This window comes from Triticum urartu, chromosome 5A (genome assembly GCF_056163025.1).
Source record: "Triticum urartu cultivar PI428250 chromosome 5A, HENAU_Tu73, whole genome shotgun sequence".
NCBI classification, from domain to species: domain Eukaryota; kingdom Viridiplantae; phylum Streptophyta; class Magnoliopsida; order Poales; family Poaceae; genus Triticum; species Triticum urartu.
In genome coordinates, this window is record NC_141877.1 from 219264332 (window position 1) to 219272380 (window position 8049).

At 45.0% G+C, this 8049-nt stretch overlaps 1 long non-coding RNA gene and 1 pseudogene across 1 annotated transcript; one reads left to right on the forward strand and one right to left on the reverse strand.

The window, feature by feature from the left end:
• Positions 1–309: 309 nt before the first annotated feature.
• On the forward strand, positions 310–1502 carry LOC147970844 (uncharacterized; annotated as a pseudogene).
• A 346-nt stretch (positions 1503–1848) lies between these two features.
• Positions 1849–2952, reverse strand: LOC125555839 (uncharacterized). Its single transcript, XR_015603269.1, has 2 exons — positions 2236–2952; positions 1849–2135 (listed from the first exon to the last, which is right to left on the reverse strand). It is a non-coding gene; the product is annotated as an uncharacterized LOC125555839 (long non-coding RNA).
• Positions 2953–8049: the final 5097 nt, after the last annotated feature.

Here is an 8049-nt window from a genome sequence, read left to right on the forward strand (position 1 = left end):
CAAAAACTACATTGAAGCATTTTGTTAGCCAATATGAGAATGCTCTTCATGATAAAGTTCAGAAGGAGAATATTGCTGATTTCAATTCTTTCAATTCAACCATACCTTGTCTCACACGCTTTGACATTGAGAAGCAATTTCAGTCAATCTATACAAATTCAAAGTTCAAAGAATTTCAAGAAGAGCTAACAGATATTATGTACTGTGATCGGAAGTTTATACAAAAAGAAGGGACAATAGAAACATATGAAATAACCGAGGATGTTCTAATTGACGAAGAAAAAGGATGGAGAAAGGATATTCTGTACCATGTATATTTCAATGAGGAAGAGTTCGAAGTTAAGTGTTCATGTCGCCGCTTTGAGTTCAGAGGTATTCTCTTTAGGCATGTGTTGTGTGTTCTTACTCAAAAGAAAATCAAGGAGGTTCGTCCACAATACATCCTTGCTCGGTGGAAAAAATGTGAAAAGAAAACATAACTTTATCAGATGCACATATGGCGGCATGGAAGACACTCCTGTTGCAAAACGCTTTGATAGCTTGTGCAATTCTTTCTACCCAGTTGCAGAGATAGGTGCCATGTCGTATGATGCACACAATTCCTTGATCGAAGATCTTCGCACCTTGAAAATTAAGTACAGCAGCAACTCAAGTTCTGAAAATAACAATGATAAGGTTGGTACACAGGAAGATTCACCTTCCAATGGGAAGGCAAGAGGTAAAACTATACTGAGTCCAATAGCTGTTAGATGTGTTGGACGCCCTCCTTCGGTGAGAAAAGAATCTAAGGTTGATAAGCTTATTCGCCAAGCAAACGAAAAGAAGAAGAAAAAAGAACAAATGGAGAAGAAAAAGGCTGCAATAAAGGAGAAGAAGGAAGCTGAAAAAGAGGTATCATTTCTAATATTACGTTTTCCAGTTGTGAAAAAGAAGACCTAAATTCACACTTGTGAGCTCAGTAAAATTGTATTTGTTTCAGGCTCGCTCCTTGAATTTGAAAAATAAAAGGTCTAGCAAAAAAAGAAAATCCTCAAAGGATGATATTCTACAACAAAATGCTATAGAACATATGGTATCTAATTCTTGCTCCTGGCTGTTTAGCAATATTTTTTCATGTATTTTACTGACTTCTTGCAATCTAAAATAGAGTCAACAAGATGTTTATTTGGATGGCCAGGCTTGTAGTATCACAGTTCATGTATCTTTATTTATCATCCTTTTATTTCTAGTAAACACTTGAGCATCAATGTCATTTTATCACCTTCTTTGGATAGGAATCATTTGACTTGGGCATTAACGCTGGCAACATAAATGTACCCCAAGAATCGACTACGGTATCATTTGGAGGTTTACCGACAATGGTTATGCCTCCAATCCTAGGAGAATATACAAGTATGTTGTTTCAAGTTCAGCAAGGATCGACATCGACTGTAGTGCCCAGTTCTGCTGAGTTGCACTTCGATGGAATTGAAGGGCGGAACAATACGGTGGATCAGAGTTAGACAAGATTTATGTCATTTCAAGTGGTTGGATGCAGTACTTTTTATGCACTTGGCAACTTTAATGTAATAGCTGAAAGACACCAGGGCACCAAATTTATATTTTGTCATCAGGATTTTTCCCTAAAGTACCAGATTTGCTTTATGAGATTGTTATATGTTTGCAATTTTCCTTGGATATGTGTACGTGCACATTGCCGCTAGCTAACTCTCATGAATGAGAGTTTTCTGTCTCACACATTTGCAATAGAACAAGGATGTTTCCATCAGGACAGATTTCTTATTCATAATTCTAGTTGGAACATTATGATCACAACTTATATGTCACACGGGATTTACCATGCATCAATTTTTCAAGAAACAAACAACCTTGTATATTGATCTTATTCATAAGGTCAGAATTTACAACCACACAAAATCATATAACGAAAAGTACATGTTACAATCAACGCCAACTGCGCGAGCAATTCTGTACGGAACTTGCACACTCCAGTTATCTTCTCCACATACACACGCATAATCTGCAATCATATGTGGTCTGATTTTGTTCTCTTTTGATTTGGTGAAACAACACTAAATGCTTCTCGTTTGATTGCATAGAGAATACCACTGCTACTGGAGTGTCTATTCCTCTCCCTGCAAAACATAACAAAATTCAGTCCTTGCACAAAATTCAGAGCATTGACATGTTATTCAGATTAGCAGAAAGCAAAACTGAAGCAAAATTCATAGCTACCAGTTTGGCACTTTAGCTCGTCCATCTGGTCCAGCAACGGGGGGATGAGAACGTCGACGCTGGCCTGCACGCTCAGGAGCAGGTCGACCAGCATCGTCAGCCGCCACACGACTAGCCTGTACGCCGCCCAGGGCTCCACGGGGCTCGCCCATGGCGCTTCCAGCGTATATACGACGAGGCCGCCTCGCCTCTCTGAAGGAGCCGGCCGTCACGCTGCCGACCAGCAGGGGATCGCCTGGTCGCCCTGGAGGAACCGGTCCTGACACTGCCGACAAGCAGGGGATCGCCTCGACGCATCGGAGGAGGCAGCCATGGGGCATCCAACAAGGAGGAAGTCGCCTCGCCGCCTGAAGGTAGCACATCCTGACGCGTCGAAAGAGATCGCATCCACACAACCATGAGGGGAACTAGAGCAGATAGCTTGGCCGATCTGGGCGAGCCGGCCGTCACTTGGGAGAGAAAGGAAACTGCCGGGATTTTTATTTTTTATTTTATCTTTTCCTTTTCAGTTCAGCGCGCGCTCGCACCCTCGCAACCACGTCGGACGGACTCCTAGTCAACCTGTAAAACGCCTGTAATTTCCTGTACATGTAGCATTATTGGTCCATGCGTATATGTTTAGCTGCTAACTCTTACTCAATGTTTCAAGAGAAGGCATGTTGAAATCTTCCTTATCACCAGTGGGATTGATGTAGTGATTCAGGAAGAAGTCGCTGATAACTCTCCGAACCATCAGCAATTCACCAGCGGGGAGTGGTTCAGGGGCCCTTAGTTCTAAGATGAGCTGCAGTACTTCTAAGATTAGAATGTGCCATATGAGTGGAGTAGAAGATATTAATTAAGATAGACTTACTAGTACTAATTCGTAAGAATCTTCACAGCTATCAGCAGATTTGTAGATGGAGATCATGTGTCTGCAAACATAGTATCCACAAAGGTTGGTCCCTTCTTGTTGCTGAGGACACTGAAATATTTTGTACATAATTAGTCATGTATTTGTCCTATTATGAGCAACCTAACAGGTGTTAGATGTATTTTTTATTTGGACAGAAATAGGAAGAGGTTTATTTAGATGCTTGAACATTTCACTAGCGTAAGAAAAGGTATTTGTAGACTATTGGATACATTTTCCGAAAATGAGGGATTTCGGTGTGTTACCGGAGAAATGATCTCATGCTGCTGAGGTAGTTCCCTCTTGAACAGGTTCCCTGGTTTAGTTTTCCACAATGCGAGCACACTGCAAATAAAGATGAATTTTGACAACATCAATTATTGAACCAGCTATGAATGCAAATTAATTTCAACATCATAGAATTCAATACCTGTCCATGAATTGCTAAAGATGTGTCAGATCCTGAGCGTTTTTTGACTCTCTGAGAGAATCGATGTAGTAAACTATGTTCTTGTTTGGAACAATGAATACCAAGATCCAGTGATTATAACTGATAGAGGCGAAGGTGTCCCTATGTTTTGATGTGATGGTGGCTATCATTTTCGGTGGGAGTCGACCTTGACAATCACTATGAACGTGTGAGGCGCCGTGCCTTAGCAATCGCTAAACCAACTTCCGAGGGTTATTGACCACGCTGGAGCACGAAACCTGACCACGAGGGTCTGTTTCCTGCGAGCAAATGAAGAACAAGGAAGAAACTAAGATTGCAATCTGGATATTGCGAAAATAAGAGGAAAGCTTTATTGATGAAGGTGGGGTTCTGTGATGCCTTTGTCTAGTCGTTGAACACAAACGAAGTACGCGAAGTTGCAGCTATAGCGAACTTTTAATCTAAACAAAACCCAAAGTCTAAACGATGCCCTAAGGGTTGTATATATGGAGGAGAGTGGGGGAATTTCATGTCCCTTGGAGGAGGGGTCCGAAACCAACCCTAAATCTTGTTTCCCCACACATACGGACTTTAAAAACAGCCTATAATCAAGTATTTCAAAATTACATGGGTCTGGCCCAATAATAAGGTGACGCAACACCTAGAATAGCCTCTGGACAAAATTTATGAAGTGGCATCCTGTATATTTCGTCCAAGGCTTCATGCACTCCTTATGGTGGCTTCAAAGTCCTGAAATCATCACTTGCAACTCAGTTCTTGTTCCCTTTGCACATGCTATCATCTCCATGCTTGGTCTTGCTCTAGTGTTCGTCCCTCTTATCCATGCCAGGCCCTTCATTTGTAAGAAAAACAAATGTATCCAATTTAGGCAGCATCATATTCTCATGAACATTAGAATCATTACCAAGAAACGAAAGTACCTGATAATTTAATTGGCGTGTGAGGGAGTCCTAGATTAGGGGGTGTCCGGATAGCCGGACTATACCTTCAGCCGGACTCTAGCACTATGAAGATACAAGATTGAAGACTTTGTCCCGTGTCCGGAAGGGACTTTCCTTGGCGTGGAAGGCAAGCTTGGCGATACGGATATTCAGATCTCCTACCATTGTAACCGACTCTATGTAACCCTAACCCTATCCGGTGTCTATATAAACCGGAGGGTTTTAGTCCGTAGGACAACATACACATCAACAATCATACCATAGGCTAGCTTCTAGGGTTTAGCCTCTTTGATCTCGTGGTAGATCTACTCTTGTACTACCTATATCATCAATATTAATCAAGCAGAACGTAGGGTTTTACCTCCATCGAGAAGGCCCAAACCTGGGTAAAACTTCGTGTCCCCTGCCTCCTGTTACCATCAGGCCTAGATGCACAGTTCGAGACCCCCTACCCGAGATCCGCCGGTTTTGACACCGACATTGGTGCTTTCGTTGAGAGTTCCTCTATGTCGTCACCATCAGGAAGGATGCCTCGCCCCGTCTTTAAAGACGGCACCGTTGCTAAGGGAGCTTTGGTTGTCGGCCAAACCCTCCGGCTATGTGGTTTTCTTATGACCGCCTGTTCGGCTTCTACGCCGACGATGACCTCTCGAGCCATTGAAAACAATCTTCATGTTAGTTCGGAACTCGCCGAGCAGTTAGATCGAATGGAGCTTTCCACCATAAACGAGCTCTTGGATCGCTTCGCCGCCCTGGGAGTCGCTACGGATTACGACCAGATTGGGCCCAAAACCGATCTGAGAGAGATTAACTCTCCACAAGTCACCCATCACGTTGTCGTGGTAGAGGGACAGTGCGGCGACCCTTCATCTATCTTAAGGACTCGCTACATCCGGATTCCCGATCCCTCCAAGCCGGATACCCGCGGAGGGGAGGATATCACTCAAGACATGAACTTAGAGTCAGGCGACGGGCTGGATTCATTGGACAACACCCAGGGATCCAAATTTTCGAGTTCACAAAATTCCTCGGCTTCTGAACCGCAGACGGGGTGAGGCTTCGGATTTAACTCCACCCACCCACCCCAACATATGCGATCTATCCAAAATCAGGCAAGAGCCCGATGAAACAGTACATCATTACTGGGCCAGATTCCTCCTGGTTAAGAACAGGCTAAGAGACTGCCGCGAGGAAGACGCAATCTTAATCTTCTGCAATAATTGCACGGACAAGGGAATACTCAACGCCATAAGTCGCCGTGATATCACACGCTTCGCTAACTTGGCGTCCATTGTACGAAAGTATTGTGCGATGGAAAGCGCCTGGAAAACCAAAATAAAATTTCGGGACAATCCAGCCCTAAATACAAACCCAGTCCGAAATAAAAGGGTGCAGCATAACCAGACACCCAGGTCAGATACCAAAAAGCAAAAACTCTCTATAGGGCATGGAACCCTCCTGGAAGGATGGCTTAACGGACCCTGTAAAATCCACAGTACAGAGGACGCCACACCAACTCACAGCCTTAGAGCATGTTGGATACTCCGGCAGGTGGCCAAAATTGGCGAAAACCTCCTAATTCCGGAGGCCACAGAAAGCCACCCCAGAAACACCCATACGGTATTAACAGTCTTCGAGACTTTCGCATCAAATAATATGCGAAAAAGGACACTCCGCAGCCTTGTCGAAGTCTATCAAGTAGCAACAATAAACCCATGGAGTGACACGGCTATTACCTTTAACGCCAGTGATGAACCTAGATTCCGAACAGCCCGAGCACCAGCCGCATTGGTCCTCAGCCCAATAGTGGACGGCTTTCGTCTTAGCAAGGTACTCATGGACGGCGGCAGCGGATTGAACCTCATTTACGCTCTTCAAAAATGGAACTAGATTGGAGCCAAATCGAGCGAAGCAGCACAACCTTTAGAGGGATAATCCCCAGTCGGGAAGCGCGCTGTACAGGAAAAATCACACTAGATGTGGTGTTCGGCACGCCGGATAATTACAGGTCCGAAGAGATCACATTACATGTGGCTCCGTTCAGCAGCGGTTATCACGCTCTGCTAGGGCGGGAAGCGTTTACAATCTTCCAAGAAATACCCCATTGCGGGTACATGAAGCTCAAAATGCCCGGGCCTAACGGGATCATCACTCTCGCTAGTGATCCAGACATAGCACTCCGCGCCGAAAACAAGACAGCCGCACTGGCCCTCGAGGCACTATCCGAAGCCCTAGCGGCTGAGGAATTGACTGCGCTGCGCTCTACGGTGAATAGGGACGATGTGGTACTCGACAAAAGATCAAAATCCACCTCCTTTAAACCGGCGGACGAAATAGTCAAATTCCAAGTCCATCCAACGGACCCAAATAAAACAGCTTCCATTGGGGAACAGTTAAACCTTGATGTAGAGGCCGCACTGCGAGAGTTCCTACGAGAAAACTGGGACATTTTCGCCTGGCACCCTTCAGACATGCCAGGAATCCCACGCAAGCTGGCCGAGCACAGCTTAAATATCCAAACAGGATTCAAACCTGTCAAAGAGGCTCTTCGGCGTTTTTGCGAACCTAAGAGACAGGCTATGGGAGAGGAGCTAGCAAAGCTATTGGAGGCCAGATTCATCAAAGACATAAAACATCCGGATTGGCTTGCAAACCTGGTGATGGTACCAAAGAAGGAGAAATCCTGGCGCCTGTGCGTTGATTTTAAAGACCTTAACAAGGCTTGCCCAAAGGATCCCTTCCCCCTCCCCCGCATCGATCAAATTATCGATGCTACCACAGTGCACGATTCGTTGTGTTTCCTCGATGCATATTCCGGCTACCATCAAATCAAGATGGCAGAATCAGACCAATCCGCAACAGCATTTATCACACCATACGACCCATTCTGCTTCAACACAATGCCCTTCGGGCTCAAAAACGCCTGTGCAACATATCAGCGCATGATTCAGACATGTCTGGCAAGCCAGATCGGCAAAAAAGTGGAGGCATATGTAGATGATGTGGTCGTCAAAACAAGACATGTCGAATCTCTAGTAGACGACTTGAGGCTCACATTTGATAACCTCCGAACATACGACATCAAGCTCAACCTGGAAAAATGCGTTTTCGGCGTTCCAGCCGGAAAGCTCTTGGGCTTCATTGTATCCGGTAGAGGAATCAAAGCAAATCCAGCCAAGATCCGAGCTCTGTCGCAACTGGATATCCCAAAGGACCTCAAACAAATAAAAAAGTTAACCGGATGTGTGGCAGCTCTAAGCCGCTTTATCTCCCGCTTGGGAGATAAGGCCCTACCCCTTTACTGCCTCCTTCGGCGCACCGAACACTTTGAATGGACGGATGCAGCCATGGCCGGACTCGAGGAGATAAAAGCCATACTCGCAACAAACCCAGTCCTGGCCGCGCCAAATATTGGCGAACCAATGCTACTATACATTGCAGCAACACATCAGGTTGTAAGTGCAGTGCTCGTCGTCGAACGAGAAGCGGACGGACACAGATTCCCCCTTCAAAAGCCGGTCTATTATGTG